Here is a 19,381-nt window from a genome sequence, read left to right as displayed (position 1 = left end):
CTGACCTTGTACCAATGAGCTTCAGAACTTTCCTAGTATCAGCAGACATCAGTCCTTGCTTCTCTCCCTTCCCCAGCCCCTCTCTGAGACTTGTTCTAACCACTGAGGGCCCCTCCCCCTTCAATGCAACCCCTCCCTCAAGCATCAAGGGCTCCAAGGTGATTACCCCATCACCCAAGGGATGCTTCTGCTTACTTTTTAAATTAAAGTGATTTAAAAGTAATTTGGCTTTCCCCAGACCCCTGGAGATAAGTGGAGGCCCCCTAGGTGTACCAATGCCAAGACTTGTAATCACTAAGCTGCTTTAACCCCTTACTGATGTTTACAGTGTTCTGGGATTCTTGAAGATATGTGTCGAGCTTCTTGTTTTCAATTTGATTCAAAACAATAAGCATTTATTAAGCACCTACTCTGTACTGACACTATAATAGGCTCTCCAGACTATTTTACAAAAATAAAATAGTCCCTGTTCTGAGGATATCAAGCTATTGGTGCATTCAATACAAGCTGAAATAATAATCATGATGATGATGGAGCTGGTGGTAAGATTGGTAATGATGATAATGGTAATGACAATGGTTATGGTGATGATGATGATGATGATGATGATGATGATGAAGATCATTGTGATAGTGATGCTGATAAAGATGGAGAGGTATATGGGGTGTGCAGGGAGGACTAGTATCTCTGTTGTGAGGATTTGCTGAGTCTTTTCAAATCCATCTTTGTTGTCTACCTGATACTCAACTCTCCCCTGTGGCTCCAAGAAGTTGTACCATGGACAGCAGTCACACAGTATAAAACTCAGCAAACGGCAGATGGGTTAAACTAAATTTAAGGTATCCAAAAGGCCTCAAGCCCATTCATTGGTGAGTTGACGGAGTTTCTCCCCCAAGTAGGTGAAGATTTCCCCTAGCAAAATGGGTGGATGAGAATTTTTTTCCCCAATGGACACAAAGGCAGCTTAATCAGATACCATGAAGCAACTAGAACTGGTCAAATATCGGAGGTGTCGGGGTCATCGATTGGACCCCAGGTTATCACCAATAGTCTGACTTTTTCCTGCCACTGAACTTCCATGATTATAGAACAGGCTGAGGGCTTTGTGCAAGTCTGTTCACTTAAATCCAATTTATGCACAAGTTAAGACATCAGTCTCTGATATCATTGATCCTCTTTGAAAATGAAGGACAGAGCATACCCTTTAACCCAGCAGTGTTAATACTGGGCTTATATCCCAAAGAGAGGGAAAGGGACCCATGTGTGCAAGAATGTTTGTGGCAGCTCTCTTTGTAGTGGCCAGAAACTGGAAACTGAGTAGATGCCCATCAATTGGAGAATGGCTGAATAAATTGTGGTATATGAATGTTATGGAACATTATTGTTCTGTAAGAAACAACCAGCAGGATGATTTCAGAAAGAGATTTATATGAACTGATGCTGAGTGAAATGAGCAGGACCAAGAGATCATTATACACTTCAACAACAATACTATATGAGGATGTATTCAGATGGGCGTGGCCATCTTCAACAATGAGATGAACCAAATTGGTTCTAATAGAGCAGTAATGAACTGAACTAATTGCACCCAGTGAAAGAACTCTGGGAGATGACTATGAACCACTACATGGAATTCCCAATCCCTCTATTTTTGTCCACCTGCATTTTGGATTTCCTTCACAGGCTAATTGTACACTGTTTCAAAGTCCGATTCTTTTTGTACAGCAAAATAACTGTTTGGACATGTATCCATATGTTGTATTTAATTTATACTTTAACATTTTTAACATATATGGGTCTAACTGCCATCTGGGGGAGGAAGTGGGAGGAAGGAGGGGAAAAATTGGAACAAAAGGTTTGGCAATTGCCAGTACTGTAAAATTACCCATGCATATCTCTGGTACATAAAAACTATAATTAAAAAAAACATAAGCATAATTTAAAAAAAAAAGAAAATGAAGGACAGACAATGAAAATGATGATGGTGACAATGACAATGATGATGATGATGATGATGACCGCTAACACGTATATAATGGTTTAACATTTCCAAGGCACTTTACAAGTAAGATCTCATGTAATCCTCATAACAACTCTGAGTACTTCTATTATCCCCACTTTACAGATGTAGAGTAGGTGACTTACCCAGGACCAAACTGAAGCCAGCATTGGAACTCAGATCTTTCTGTCTCCAAGCCCAGCATTCTATCCACTATGATACCTACCAGCCTAATAAAAGCTAATGATGTCGTTTATAAATCACAGGGAAGCAACATGTCGCCATGAGCAAGGGCTAGTCTTGATTTATGACACAGTCTGGCTGTGTGACCTTGAAACAATCCCCTAAGTTTCTGATCAGTATGAGAAAGAGGGAGTTTCTGAGTTATACAGACCAATTTGTAACCCCACCACCTAGCACAATGCCTGGCATATAATAGGTGCTTAATAAACATTAAAAACATAATCTTACAGAGTTGTCTGGGCCACTGAGACATTAAGTGATTTGACTGGAGTGTGTCAGAGGCAGGATTTCAACCCAGGTTTTCCTGACACAAAGGTCAAGGTCACTGAGTTTCCAAGCTTCTCTTATTATGGCTTTTTTTTCTCACAGAGATTCTTTATTATATGTTAGGCTGATAGTGTCAAAAAGACACAATATAATTGGCCAATGGGGCAGATCTGAGCAAGTTTTCTGGCAGGCTTAATATTTCTAACCTATACTCTTCTCTTGGCAATTAATTTATCAATCAATAAGCATTTATTAAGAACCTACTATGTGCTAGAGAGAAACAAACAAAATAAGTATATTCATATATATATATATATATATATATATATATATATATATATATATATATATATATATATATATATAAAACATATTCTATTCTAATCACATGTTGCTTGCTTGGTGAAATTTCACTGTTATCTCTAAACTCAGTGACTTTGAGCAAGGAACTTCTCTCTGAACCTGTTTTGTCTTTAATAAAATGCTCAGAATGAAGAAATCATCATGGTACCATAGACAGAGTTAGTCTTGGAGAGAAGATGCTGAGATTTACTGTGTGACCCCAGCGTCACCTGGGTGGGAAATGGCAGAGCTAGAATTCAAATATGCATCTTCAGGCTCCAACTGCTCTTTCCTCTGGATTACAGTGCTTCTGAAAACGCCTCTACTAGCTTATCAATCTCCCTTTTTCATCCTTGTAGCCTCAGAACCCATCATTGTACCTACAAAAGATAGTTGTCATTCATTCTTGAAAGGCCTATATATATATATATATATATATATATATATATATATATATATATATATATATATATAGGCCTTTCAAGAATGAATATATATGTGTGTGTGTGTGTGTGTGTGTGTGTGTGTCTACACATAATAAACCTTCAATAAATATTAGGTAGTTGAATTGAGGTTGGGGATCTCATTCACTTTATCTCTGCATTTCTTCAGAACCCAACAGTTTACAAAATGAAACAGGGAACTTTTCAGAACCTCTAGAAGAATGGACCTTTTCCTAATGGGTGACATCCACCAAAGGTGCCATCTGTTGGCATAGCCTCTGGCAACCTAAGTTTACCCTCCATGTCACAATAAGACATCAGCGTAGCACACCAGCAGAGCTCCATTATTGTTCAAAGTAATGATTCTGGGAATCTGAGACATCTTTAGCCATCGAGTCCAGCTCATATCTGAACATGTACCAGTCTGCTACTACCTGCTCCACCTCATGGAAAACTGAGGAAATTGAGGCTTAAAGAAATCAATGATTTGTCTAGGGTCACAGGTAGGATTTGAATTCTGGTCCTTTGCTTTTTTCCAGCTTGATTATTGTATACCAAACTGATATAGTTCCCTTATATAAGAAGTATGTTCTTTATTTCTACAGAGTGAATTCTTAACTGGGAAAAAGCATCTTTATCCCCTATTCAAATAGATAGAGAAGTAGCAATGGAGAATTGTATACATGCTTTCAAGATCTGATAGTTGATTTGACTAACCAATTTTTCCCACTTCTCTCTTTTTTTATTCTTTGTTCCAAGGGATAACTCTCAGGATAAAGGAAGGGAAAGGATCTATTTGAAAATGAAGGCAATAGAGAACTAGAAACAACTCTAAAAAAGAAAGAACAATCAAATTAAATGAAAACTCCTTCCCTGCAATCTTACTTTATGGAATGGAAGTAAGCTTGGGTTGTTGGAGGAAATGACAACAAAAAGTGAGCTCTCACAGGTTCCAACAAGCTTGAATGCCCTCCAACACGTGCTCTGGAAAGGACAGGAAGTCCATCTCCCAAGGACAAGCCTAGCTAGGGTTAGAGAGGCTCATTATCAGACTGACCAGAGGAAAATGAGCTTTTCAGCACCAGAACTTCTCAAAACCAACCCCGCAATCATAGAGGGTCTGTCATCTATGTCATTATACAACAATGGAATCAGAAATGCTTTAAGTCCTGAAGGATTCCTTTGGTAATGCAACATGGTGGTGAATCATGGAATGCCATCACCTCTGCAGAATAAAAGTGGCAGGTGACCCATAAGGGCACTGCAGAGACAGAGAGTGGGCGGGAGTAGGCTGCAGTATCCAACTGATAATAACATTCATGCAAAAAGCATTGGAACAGCCATCATCAAGGACACATATGACCTGGGAAGGTGGTTATTGAGAACTACCAGAGAGACAGCTCAGCACAACAATAGGATTTGGTGGGGGAGAAGTAAGAAGGTTGTTCAGATCTATGATTTCATCAGTAAATTCATCTCCCATGAATACCTCAAAATTATACAAAATGCCTTGAAACACATAACAACAGAGAAAACCTCTGATCATAAATATTAGGCAAGTCATAAAACAGATGATATAATATCTGACTAAGGTGTGCACTACTGTCATAGGCAGTAAGGAATTCATAGTTGCTGACGTCTTCCAGATGCTCCTTTTTTCTGGATGCTGACTCCATCAATCCAGGGTCTCCTGGATGAGAGCTACAGCTATTCAAGAGAGTTAAGTGTGACCATCCACATGGAACCCATCCTATGGATGAAAATGTGCATCATCCACATTCTAGCATGTATTCAGATGGAGACTCTATAGAATTCATCCAATAACACAAATACCTTGGACATACACTGCAAATGAGGAAAGAATCAGGCTGAGAATTAAACAGAAGAAAGGAGAAGACTCAGTGGATTGCCTTTGGGAAATTAAAACTCTTAATAATTCTGAACTGCTCTCTGAAACAAAGACTCTTCTCTTTAATATCAATATTCTATCTGTTAAGGGACAGGTCTATTCTTCGAGAGCCTCCACAGCTGTGGATCACAACATCTGAAGGAGTTGCAAGGCAGCCTTTGCTGACACAGATGTTGCAGACTGGGAATGAGATAAATTGGAGGCAGAGGGAAGAGGAGAGAGGGGTCAGAGATTGCAATTGCCTCTCAGTAAGAGAAGCCAGACAGCACAACTGCTTCTCAGTCTCCTTGTGTCATCCTCTCACAAGAGGAGATCCATTCTGCAGGTCTGGATTGGATCTCCAGTAGCCACTGTCAGGTGGCTCCCGAGTATTCCAACATCTACCAGTATTGTTGTACTGTCAGATGTCAAAAGAATTAAAATTGCAATTACTCAAAAGGTGATGCAGAGATGCATGGTGGGTATGAGGCAATGCATTATCAAATATGGAATTCTGAAGAATAACCAGAATAAGGACTTCCTCAAAGAAATGAATGGTCATGGGCCAAGAGCTAAGGATAGCCAACATGTCAGCAGAGTATTCCATTGGCATCTACTTTTTGGTAGGCACTTTTAATCATTAGCCATACAAACATAAAGAATAAGACAATCCCCAATCTCAAGAAGCTTACAGTCTATCAGAAGAGGCAGAACATATATAAAAATAGAACTAGGGCTGGGAGCTAGATTCTAATTTCATTGGTATAAAGAACCCCAAATGAGAAAACTCCCTCCACCAATGCAGGTCGATATTTCTTTGATTCATTGTCTTTAAAAATAATCTGGGAGTACTGACTGGTTAGGTGACTTATCCAGGGATTTGTATAAGTTTTCCTAAGTTGCAGTGGTCCTCAGACTTTTTAAATAGGGGGCCAGTTCACTGTCCCTCAGACCGTTGGAGGGCTGGACTATAGTAAAAACAAAAACTCACACTCTGTCTTCGTCCCTCAGCCCATTTGCCATAACCTGGTGGGCCTCATAAATGTCCTCAGTGGGTCGCATGTGACCCACTGGCCGTAGTTTGAGAACCCCTGGACTTTAAAGCATTGCAAGACATAAAGTCCCTGCTCCTTTTGGGTGGATCCCCCATGGAGTATTTGTGGGAAGACACAGACAAGACTTGTACAGAAAAAGAAGATGTAGCTAAGTCAAACTCTGCATGCTAAGAAGCAAGAACCCAGACTAAAGAAATTATGTACCTATTAAGTAACGCTGAAAATAGTACATCCTAGAAAAGGCTGTACTTCTGTAGGAATTCACTCTGTAGGAATAAAGAACATAATTCTTATATAAGGGAACTATATCAGTTTGGTATACAATAATCAACCTGGAAAAAAGCAAAGGACCAGGATTCAAATCCTACCTTTGACTACCTGTGACTACCTGTGACTCTAGACAAATTATTGATTTCTTTAAAGTTTCCTCAGCAAAAAACAAGGGAGTTGGAATCAATAGCCTTGATGATTCCTTTAAATCTAAAGACATGATCCTATAAAATAAGTTGGCTTTATCTATAGACAAGTTAGGGAACTTCACCAACTTCACCAACTAAGAAGCTGACTAGAATCCTGGACAATATCTCAGATCTCTTTTCCTGTCTTGCAAACATTTAGCAAAGGAGAAGATAAGTGATTGTTATTGTTTGTCCTTTGTTCTCAAAAAGGACCAAGGTAAGTTTTAGAAGCACCAAGATGGCGGAAGTCCTGGAGATCAACTGAAAGAACTAGGAGTATTTATCCTGAAAAATAAATGATTTAGTGAGAGACGGAGACACTACTGTGCTCTTTGAGTAGCTGTCATTATCCCTCTCTCTACACCATCTCAGGAAGACAATGAGCTCCTTAAAGATGGGAACTTTTCATTTTGGTATTGGTACCCTTAGTGCTTAGTACATCTTAACCATTTAATAAATATTTAAGGAATTAAATTTAGTCACTAGGAAAAAGAATATTGCTCTGCTTTGGCCCCCGAGAACTTGGGACAGTGGGTGAAAGCTGCCAAGAGGCAAATTTCAGCTTGATATATTTGGGGAAACTTAGAGAACAAATAAATCCTGCCAAGAGTCAAACAGTCAACAAGCTTTTATTAAGTGATTACTATGGGGAGATGATCCTGGCACTGTTTAAGTGTTACAAACACAAAGAAAGACAAAAACAATTTACTTGACCTCAGGGAGTTTATTTTCTATAATTTATAAAAAAAAATCTAGCTATAAATAGGCTATATAAAGCATGTATGAAGATAATCTAAAAGGGAAAAGCATTAGCAACTTTAGGTGGAGGTTGGAGGGGAGAGAACCAGGGAAGATCTCCTGTAGAAAATGGAACATAAGCTTAGTTTTGAAGGGAACGAGAAGATAGATGTGAGAAGGGTAAACAGCCCAGGCATGAAGGACAGCAAGAGTCAAGGCACTGAATGTTGTACTCTAAGAATGGCAAATAGGTTTTTGTGGCTAGATCACAGAATTCCAGGAGGAGAGTAAGGTATGAAAAGGATGTAAGCGTAAGAAGAAATTTTACACTATTTCAAAGTCCAATTCTTTTTGTGCAGCAAAATAACTGTTTGTACATGTATACATAGATTGTATTTAATTTATACTTTAACATATTTAACATGTATTGGTCAACCTGCCATCTGGGGGAAGGGATGGGGGCAAGGAGGGGAAAAGTTGGAACAAAAGGTTTTGCAATTGCCAATGCTGAAAAATTATCCATGCATATATCGTGAAAATAAAAAGCTATAATAATAAAAAATTTTAATTTTTAAAAATTAAAGAAAAAAAGGTAAGAAGAAGCCCAGTATAAAGGACTTTTAATATCAGTATGTTTTATATCTGATCCTGAAGACAACAGTGAGCTGCTGGAGTTCCTTGAGAAGAGGAACAAGTTCAGATATAAACTCTGAAAAATCACTTTAGCAGCTGAATACAGGATGGATTGAAGTATGGAGAGATTTGAGGCTAGAAGCCCATTTAAGAGAATGGTACTATAATCCAAAATGAAGAGATGAGGGTCTGAACAAAATGGTGGCAGTATAAGTGGAGAGAAAGGCATACAAGACATACAAGACATAGGTTGGCTAGGTGGAAATGGTAAGACGCCAATAGACTGATTATATAGGGCAGGTACAAGTGAGAGAAACCAACAAGCCCTTGGTAAGCTAATCTCATTCTACTTTTCTAGCTATCTTACACCTCAATCCTTATCACATATTGTGATCCAATGACCCCGGCCTCCTGGCTGTTATATTCTCTCAGCTCAAGGTATCATCTGTGGCTATCCCCCATACCCAGAATGCTCTCCTCCTCAACTCTACTTACTACCTTCATATCATTTACCCATATTTTAGCATCATCTCCTCCTTCTCACAGGTGAATATCACATGAAGAGATGATCCCTTTCCTTGACAAGACAAATCCTGGCACTTGTACCTTTGATCCCAATCAATCCTTCTATAAACATTTATTAAATGCCTACTATGTACCAGGCTCTGTGTTGGGTTAAGTAAAAGAAGCAAAAAATAGTCATTGAACTGAATCAATGAATCAATAAGCATATATACTAGGTACTATGCTAAGTTCTGGGGATATAAAAAGAGGCAAAAGATAGGTCTTGTTCTCAAGGGACTTATAATCTAATCCAAGAAAACTGTCTATATACACATACAAACATACACACATATACATATACATATATAGATATAGATAGATAGATAGATAGATAGATAGATAGATAGATAGATCTGGGAGTCACATAGGATGGATGGATGGATGGATGGATGGATGGATGGATGGATGGAGCAGATAGATAGCTAGGTAGATAGATAGATGGATAGATGGATAGATGGATAGATAGATAGATAGATAGATAGATAGATAGATAGATAGATAGATAGATAGATAGATAGACAGATAGATGATAGATATACATATGCACATATATAGCAAGCTGTATACAAGATAAATAGGAAATAATTTATCAAGGGAAGACACTAAAATTAAGAAATGTTGGGAAAGACTTCAAATAAGAAGAGGGGTTTTATTTGGGATCGAAAGAAAACAAGAGAAGGTAATTGATAGAGTTGAGGGGGGAGAGCATTCTAGGCATGGAGATAGCCGCAGAGAATTGTCTGATTTTTTTCAAAGAAAACTAAGGCATCGTCCTTGTTGTAGGGTAAGGGTACAGCCAGAGCCTTAAGAATAAAGGGTTGAAAACAGATTGGTTCCCAAAGACTGAAGGTCTTCAATGAACTATTGGGTTATTTGTCAGGGATGTTCGATAGGCTTCTTGGTCTGGCATGGGTAATGCTAAGTGTTCCACAAGGCCCCTTCCAATTTAGATTCTCTGAATCGGAGACACAGAGGGCCAGAAAAAAAAAAAACAGATGGGACACCCTATATCAGAAAAACCTCATTGGCAGGCAGGTAGTCCCCTTGGGGCAGGACACTGTTTCCAGCAGTCCTGGGAACAGCCTGTTCCAAATTGGCCTCCTGGGGGACTGAGGGAGGGAAATGTCATGGAGGGGCTGGACAGCCAAAAGATGGAGGCAGAAAGACATTGGAACCTCCAGCAAGAAAAATTGCTGGGTCTTTGCCTCAGCCCACTTCAAATACTGTACACTCAGTACATTATGCAGCTGCTGAGATGTCACTTGGAAACTGCAGAATGATTTTCTAGACCAGAGTTTTCTGCCCTGGTTTTAACAAGGTTATAGAATAGGAAGCGACTGTGTTTGGAAAGTCCTACCTGTGAAAAGAATTATGTCACCATGTAACATCAGAGTTCCCAGTACACATACTAAGTACTCAGTGAACACACTATGTGCCAGGATATATGAAGAATCCCTGCCCTCAAGAAATTTACATTTTGTTAATAGATACTGTCTAGATAGAATAATAAATAAGAGAATACTTTAAAGAAGGAAAGAGACCACTTGGGTGCATTCGCTCCCGTCAGGACTCAGTTTCCTTGTCTTTAAAATAAGAGGAAGGAACTGATAGCTAGAAAGGTAGATAGATAGATAGATTAAATAGATAGGTAATTGATAGATGAATGAATAGATAGAACAATGACTGGTAAATGATGAATAATAAATTACCTCCTATTTACATATTATTAGTGTATATATAAACATATATACATATGCATATGTTTATGTCTATTTATTGTTTATTTACCAATATGCATATGTTTAGATATTTATTTATTATCTATTTATCTATCTCTGAATCCTGCTTCAGACCCTTAGAAGCTGGGAAACCCTGAGAAAATCTTTTAACTTCTCTTTTCTCATCTGTAAAATGGATGTAAAACAGCCCTCCCAAGGCTGTTGAATCAACTAGAATAACAACTCTAAAGTACTTGGTGAAACTTGGAGCACTACCTCAATTTAGATATCATCATCATCATCATCATCATCAAATGGTAAAGGGTAAAGACCCAGTTCCTGAAAGACCCAGTTCCTGAAGAATTACAAATGCATGTTACCCAGGAGACACAGAGGCTCGTGGCATATGTAAGCAGGCAGCATTATATAACGAATTAAAGTCACATAAGATAATATATGTCACGTGCTTTGCAATCCTTAAACATCTAAAAGTTGGCTATTTATTTGCTAGGAATTGTGAAGAAGCATCAGAGTAAAGATATTATCCAAGAAACAAAGAATATTAACAGAGAAGGAGAAATCAAGTAGGACTGCATGGAGGAGATGACATTTGAGTTAAAACTTGAAATAATATTTAGGCTTACAAGTCCAAGGAGGCCCCTCTAGGCATAAGAGACAGTGTGGATAAATATAAAGAGGCAAGAGACAGCCAATGTGGCCCAGCTTGGCTCAGAGGAGCACACGTGTGTAAAGAGTAATCAGGTGACGTTAGTGTTTACGAAGAGTTGTACTTTTCTGTCTCTGGTTCTGAGCTAAGCTCTGCAGCATTGACCTGTATTCAAAAGCCATTCCAGCTCTGACATGCATTGCCCCAGATGTCAGTCTTGTGATCTCATAAAAATGTAATTATCAGGTCAATGGCAGGTTGCCTTTAAATATGTTGTGCAGGGACCAGCTAGGTGGCACAGTGGGTAGAGCACCAGCCTTGAATTCAGGAGGACCCGAGTTCAAATTGGGTCTTGGACATTTAACACTTCCTAGCTGTGTGACCCTGGGCAAGTCACTTAACCCCAGCCTCAGGGGGTGAAAAAAAATGCAGCTACCATTAATGATGTGTTTTGGGCCCTTAACAACACAGACTTAATGTATAAATATGAAATACTTTTCTTATATAAAAATATATTCCTAATATAATTCCTAATATATAGATATGTATATAATATATATTCCTAAAAAACCTACATTTACATGTGGTCAACATACTTTTTTTTGGCATGGAGACCAATGCAGCAAATATAACCAGGATAAGAGAGAGAGAAAGAGACAAAGGGAGAGAGAGATAAAGGGGGGAGAGAAGAAACAGACAGACAGACAAAAACAAAGAAAAAGAGACTAATAGAACCATTAGTTCCACCTTGTTTGGTCAGACCCAGACCAGAGCTTAGGACAAAGGTGACCCATAGGCATTTGTCCAATCTGGCTGCTAATGACTCCCAGATAGGGTCTTACTTCTTCGAGAATCCAATTAGATCCAGGGATAAAGCAATTGGAAGCATCCTACAAAACCTCATATTCCCTGATCCAAAATTGGAGGCATAAAGATGATACATTTCTTTATTTAAGAAAAAATAGTATTCATATATTCAACAAGCCATTTATTCCAGAGACTAATACATTCTGAGCATATTGGGCCAACCATGGTCAATTCCTTTGTCTGCCTAAAGACCTTAAGACCTAAATTTTCAGTTCACTGCAACAAGCATTCATTAGGCACCTACTATATGCCCAGTGCTAGGCTTAATCTCTGGGGATACTACAACAAAAATGTAAGAATCCCTACCTTCAACGAGATTACATTCTTTAAGGGGACAACATATATCCAGGTAAGCCTACCGATTTCTCTCTGCCTGTCTTTCTGTGTGTCTCTCTCTATTTCTGTCTTTCTCTCCTCTCTGTCTCTGTCTTTCTGATTCTGGCTCTCTGTCTCTTTATCTCTTTCTCTGTGTCTCTTTGTGTGTCTGTGTCTTTCTGTGTGTGTGTCTCTCTTTCTGTCTCTTTCTCTGTGTCTGTGTCTGTGTCTGTTTCTCTCTCTTCTCATTGATGTCCTCTTGCCTCCTAGCCAAGGTAATCTCCTTGCTAGCTCTATCTATCTCCATTGCCTTGAAAAGAAGAACCCCTTATGTATAGAGTAATGCACTCCTTCCTCACCTTTACATTTAAAATATCAGTATTCCTTCATGCCTCAGTTTATTTGCTTTTCCTGGTTTTTCTGAGGTGTTCGGGAGCCCTCTCCCCTCCAATTAGGATATGTAAGCTAATCTGCTTATTTATACCCCTAAAATTTCTAAATTCCTTAAGAGCAGGGACTTTATTCTGTTTTGCTCTGTATTCCCATCACCTTGCACATAGTAGGTCCTTAATATATTACTGTTAGATTAGATGCTCACATCACCTGCTTAACAGGCAGCACAACTGGAGATTCACACCCAGAGAGTCTGACTGTGAGTGTTTTTGGGTCAGTATTCTTTTCCATTAGACATTAATTCCTGATGCTTCAGAAAAATGGGTATGGAACCCAGCAAAAAGTAATTTCAGTGCTTCATACTTAAAGTCCTTTTGAAGAAGTGTCTGAAGTAGGAAAAGGACCAAAGAGGAGGATGGGAACAGTTTGATGGAAAAGAATTAGGGAAATAGGGGAAATAGTACCAAAGAGAGGATTAGAAACTAGAAGCTGTATTTCAATAATAATAGCTAACTTTGACTATATACTAGAGGCTAAGCAGTTTACAATTATTATCTCATTGGATCCATACAGCAACCCTATATGGTAAGTGTTATTGTGACCCCCATTTTACAAATAAGGAAAATGAGGCTTACAGGGTCAACTTATTCAGAATCACCCACCAGTAAAAGTCTAAGGTCAAATTTAAACTCAAGTTGATGAGTCTTCCTGACCTTTGGCCTAGTATTCCATACACTTTTCCCTATTATTATCCATTATTAATAACAAATTTGTAGTTATAATTTATATAGTAATAAATATTGTCGTTATATTGGTATTAATTACATTATATTACTGACATAGATGATGATGACGATGATATTTAGCTTTTATTTACTTTAAGGTTTGCAAAGCCCCTTATATACACTCTTTCATTGGATCCCTACAACAACCCTGGATGTCCCACAGCTACCAATCTCATTATTATTATTATTATTATTATTATTATTATTATTATTATTATTATTATTATCATCATCATTATTATTATTATCATTATCATTATTATTATTATTTTCAGGATTATTTTTATTATTCACATTGCTAGTAAATATCAGAAACAGTGTTTGAAGCTGTTCTTCCTCTCCGACACACTAATATTCTCTTAATGTACTCGGTGCAAAATTGATAGAATCTAATAATCAGACCAACTCTGCCTTCCAATCTCCAGGCAGAATCAAGAAACCAAATCACTCTGGAAGAACAGAATCTAGTCCATTCTGGAATAACTCAATTAAGCTCTCCTTACTAATTTAGAAAACCATGTATACAGAATGAAGTCCAATCTTAAAAATAGAGCAAGACAAGACTATTAGCAAACAGCAACTAAAATTCAGAACAGTCAAAAACCAAGAATAAAAGTCAAGTCCTAAAATAGCGTTTACAATAATAATTAAGGACACAAGGGACTGGTCACCTTCTTTGGTTGGATATTTATTTGCTTTCCTTTTTTACAAACTCTAGATAGTTTGATAATGTACAATTTTAGTGTAGGTCACATATTCACAACTGAAAGGGACTGCTGATCTCAGCTGATCAAACCCTTTCAATTTACAGGTGAGTAAATTTATTTCTTATTGAATATGCATGATTGTTTTTGCTGATAATTCTTAAATGTATTTTTAGACACCAATGTTCTACTTCTACTAAGGAGCTCTACATAGAGCTTGTATTGATCACATGGATGTCTAAGATCATCCCTCATACAAATAATAAAAATCACAGTATCAAGCATCCTTATGGGTCACTTTTTTGGTGTTTTGCAGTTTACTTTATGGCATAGTGGATAGAATGCCAGATCCATCTTCCTGAGTTCAAATCTGGTCGCAGGCACTTAATTGTTTTGTGATCTTGGTTTTTTTTTTTTTTTTTGGTCTATTCAGTTATGTCTAACTCTCCACGACCCCGGTTGGAGTTTTCTTGGCAAAGATACTGGAGTGATTTGCCATTTCCTTCTGCAGCTCATTTTACAGTTGACAAAACTGAAGCCAATGGAATGAAGGGACTTGCCAGCATCACACATCTGGTAAGTGTCTGAGGCCAGATTCGAATTCAGAAAGATGAATCTTTCTGACTTCTAGGCCAGTACTCTATTTACTGTACCACCTAGCTGCCTCCATAAATGCTAGTTATTACAATTACTATTGTTATTATGAGTAGAGTCATAGGAAAATAGATTGGGTTGCACTTTTAAGCAACAATGGGAATATCCATTTGGGTATTTTTCCCAGAACAAAAACAGGAGATAGAAGAATAAAAGGGGTACAAATATGGAAGCAGGACAGATAGTAAAATGTCCTCATTTTATAAGTTCAAACATTTTTGTTTGATTTTGAAGAGAACAGTTGAAAAAAAGATGTGATTTAAATAAAGCTTTGTACTTCTCCATGTGACCATCAGTAATCTCCTTTACTGTTACCAAGTTTTTAACAAATTCTTAACACGTCTTTTTAAAAAGCTCATCTTTAATAGCCAAAGATAGTAAAGAATCACTCAAAACGAGAGATTGATTGAAATATGCAGAAATAAAGAAATTCTATACAATATAGAACCGTACAATTGAGATAGAAAAAAACAAATTATTGAAAAATATATCTAACAAATATGCCTAATAAAAAAATCTAATATGTAAAGAACTAATACAAGTATTCCGCAACATCACTCAGTTCTCATTGAATAAACAGAAACAGAATATGAATGAGTAATTTATAAAAGAGGAGACCCACATTGAAATATCTACTTCAAAAAAGTTTTATTTCAAGAATGTAAAGGGCTGAAACTCTTGAGTCAATGCACTAGGGTCGAACAATTGAGAACTTGATGCTAATTACTGATTGTACAATACTCTATAAGAATATGCTTAGAAAATGGCCCTTCCCACTATCCTTTGCTGGCCCAATCATTTGGTGTATACAGAGAATAATTCAAGAGACTAGGAGGTGCAGGGAGACTAGCCAGGGTCAATTCTGTGTGAGAGATGAGGCAGTGAGGTCACAGATATCCTACAGTCCACTCTCTTCACTTCTAATAATAAAGACCTAGAATAAAGACTTTTGCTTATCCTGACTCCAGCTGATTCTAAGATATCCAGGGTGCTAGCACGATTACCACATAAGAATAATCAAAGAAATACAAATTGCAACAATTCTGAGGTACCAAAAAATTTGCAAATAATAATTAAAGGTGACAAAATTCAGGACTAGTCATGTTATGGAGAAACAGATTCACTCATACATTGAAAGTGGAATTGCAAATCTGATAGTTGACAAAATCATTTTAGTCATTATATCTTTTAGCCCATAGATTATTAGTATTGTCATTAAAGAAAAAGCATTCTCTATTCAATCACACCTGGAAGAATCCTTAGATTATCTAAATCTAATCCCTTTATTTTCCACATGGGGAAAGTGAGTAAGGGAAGGAACTTTCTTAATCAAGGTTGAACAACTAGTTAAATATCAGAACGAAGAAGCAAACCAAGTCTTCTAACATCAAACCATTGCTCTTTCCAATATACCACTTCTATGTATACCCAGTAACAACCTCATCTTTATTTGTTTAAAAATGAGGGATTGATTGAATCAACTATCATACTCCCACTTAAAGTAATAAATTTAATGTTTTAGCTCTGATACTTTTATCAGGTAAGAATATGTCAGTTTTGGCCCATATAAATCCACTGAATTAATAAACTAATAAGGATATTAGATGATGTATAAGAAGTCCTTGAAAGTACTGTATGAAATGTAGTTATATTGTACCAAAAGTGTGGATTGGCTTAAGAAAATCAGTAATACCTTGGGGCAGCTAGGTGGTGCAGTGGACAGAGCACCAGCTCCAAAGCCAGGAAGGCCTGAGTTCAAATGTGATCTCAGTTTAATACTCCCTAATTATGTGACCCTAGGCAAGTCACTTAACCCCAATTGCCTCAAGGGGAAAAGATCAGTAATCCCAATGGGTTTTATATAAAATTTTATTACACAACCCAGTAGATTCCAGGCACAAGTAAAGAGAGAAGAGTTCCACATGGACCTACAAGAGGAATCATTTAAGGAAAGAGGGGAAGGAGAATGTCAGTCTCCTCCGAGACTTGACCAGAGAAGGACCTAATGAACTCTGGAGAGCCAAAGAATTTAAACCTTTTCATCAGTGTCCTAGTAGTATACCTAGCAGCAATTAGTGGCAATTTCCAAATCAGAGCCATGAAAACCAGATACATTGAGGAAGGGCAACTTCAAGATTCTACAAAGAGCCCAGAATAAAAGCTGAGACCTAAATTCCAGTCTCAGATTTCTCCATAACCAAAGCAGAGCACTTAACCATTCTGCGCCTTAGATTTCTCAACTGTAAGCAAAACATGTTGGACCATATGGTCTTTAAGATTTTCTTCTGATAGAAGGTAAGTTTCTTGAAGGCAAGACTCAGAAACTACTAGTAGCCAGGACTGTGAGCTACCTCTTTTACCACATGTGCTTTCTAAGCCTGAGTTCACTTTCCCCTTATTCTCCATGTTCTTGTAGAAGAATGTATCATGGGTGGAAGGAGAGAGAGTGTTTTTGTGCCAATTATTTTTACTAAACAACCTTAGTAAATCTCCTTTTTTAAAAAAAGCTAATTAACTAATTGACATCAACTGATAATCATAAGAAGAATGGGGGCTCATGTAGCACTAGAAAACCATAACTCTCTCTCAACTCCTCTCTGGAAGGAGAAGACGGGAAGATTTGGAGATCCTTCCTGTCAGTTTTACCTACCAGGATAGGAGACCCTATGATACTGAGCCAACATTTGCAAAGAAATGAAACAAATTAAATACTCTACAGATGGTGAATGACTAAATAAATTAGGACATATCGAAGTCACCAAGTGTTATAATACCATCAAAATTATGAATATGAGGAATACAAGGAAATTTGGAAAACATATAAAGTATGTAAAGTGAAGAAAACTAAATAAGAAAGGCCAAAAACACATGGATTATGAAGATGTAAGAGGAAAAACATCTGCACAAATACAGCGATTAATGAACAGAGAATGGAAAGGAATACAGAGGGAATAACTAATAAGCTTTTATGAGTGTTTCATACTCTAAATTCATTTTTAAATGTAAATAGTTGTAAAGTGTTTTTAATTGATTTCTTGTTTAAAATTGAGAGCCTAATACATTATTTAAATTTTAAAAAATAAGAAGGCCACATCTTAGTAATGGAAACTTTCCCAGAAGGGGGAGTATTCTTCTTCCCTTTCAGTTTACACAGAATGCTCGGAAGCTTCTGGGATTCCTGGATTTTCTACTAAGAATTTCTATTAAGTGAAAAAATGAAAAAAAAAAACATTTAAGAGCTTATTAAATACTAAGTTCTAAGCAGTGAGAATACAAATCCAACAGTGCAGATATTTCCTGACTTCAAGGCGCTCACATTCTAATGGGGGAAAAGGAGGAGGGGATCATAAAGGTTATTGGAAAATGATGGTCAGGAAGTTTTTTGGTTTAAAAAGTTATAGGGATGATGAATAGAGCTTTAGGGAATGGATTGATATCCTAAACCCTAAACCCTAAATCCAGGAATGGAAGTAGAAAGAAGGGATTGAGGAGGGGTCAGTGGTATGGAATATAGCTTCCAAATCTGTAAATTTATCAAATGACAAGCATTTATTAAGCACCTACTAAGTGCTAAGGATCCAAAAAACAGAAAATACAATCTCTTCTCCTAAGTCTAATGGAGGGAGACAACCCATAAATGACTATGTACTAACAAGCTAAATATAGGAAAAATTGAAGATAATCAATAGAGTTAAGATACTAGAATTAAGAAAGATTGGAGAAGGCTTACTGTAGAAAGTACAACTAAAGAAAGCCAGGAGGCAAGGCAGAGATGAGTAGGAAGAGCATTACAGGCATGGGAGGAAGGGACAACCAGCGAACAGACACGGAATCGGGAGGTGAAAGATCTAGTGTGAGGAGATTACTGCATCACAGAAGACATGAAGGGAATTGTGGTGTAAGGAGAGTAGAAATGTGTATTCATAGTAGAGGGGACGGGTAGCTTATGGGCACCTTCAAAACCCTAAAAGGGAATTTTATACTTGATACTAAAGACAACAAGGAAGTCATTAGAATTTGTTGAGTTATGGGGGACAGGGTTACCTGGTTAGATTTTTGTTTTAGGAAGATCTGTTCAACAGAGTGGAGGATGGATAGGAGGGAGGAGAGATCTAAGGTAGGGACACCAACTAGTGGCTAATGGTTTAAGTGTGACTTGATGAAGTTTGATACAATCAAGATAGTCCAAGTTATAGAATAATAGAATGTCAGAGTTGGAACCTACCAGTAAGCACTCATTAAACACCTACCATATATGTCATCAAGAATACAAAGATGAATCAAAAATTCTCTCTGCTCTCAAAGAACTCGCTTTCAATCCAAATAGAACCTTAAAGATCATCGGGTACAATGTGTTTACCTTACAATAAAAAAAAACTGAAGCCCAGAGCAAGTTAAATGCCCTGTTTTGATTTAGGGGAAATCTGAGATAGGAATCCTGGTCTTCAGAGGCAGAGACTCAGTTTCTTCAGTATTGCCCACCTGCTTCATTGAAGCAACTATGCAAAGGCGAGCTGCTCTCAATAATTCCAGATGAATTCAGTTATGTCCGTTGTGTACTCTAAAGCCATATTTTTCATTCACAGTTGGCCTAAGTTGGAAGGAAAGGGTAGGTCAAAAACAAAGGCATCAAAGAGTTGGGTTAAGC

The 19,381-nt window shown here is 37.6% G+C and overlaps 1 protein-coding gene across 2 annotated transcripts in view; it reads right to left on the bottom strand.

Annotated features, from left to right (window-relative positions):
• Nucleotides 1–19,381, bottom strand: part of KSR2 (kinase suppressor of ras 2) — a 600,040-nt gene that overhangs the window by 545,939 nt on the left and 34,720 nt on the right. The gene's annotated exons all lie outside the window — the stretch shown is intronic.

Source organism: Sminthopsis crassicaudata, chromosome 1 (genome assembly GCF_048593235.1).
Source record: "Sminthopsis crassicaudata isolate SCR6 chromosome 1, ASM4859323v1, whole genome shotgun sequence".
In the NCBI taxonomy this organism is placed as follows: Eukaryota; Metazoa; Chordata; class Mammalia; order Dasyuromorphia; family Dasyuridae; genus Sminthopsis; species Sminthopsis crassicaudata.
This window is presented reverse-complemented; position numbering and strand designations above follow the sequence as displayed.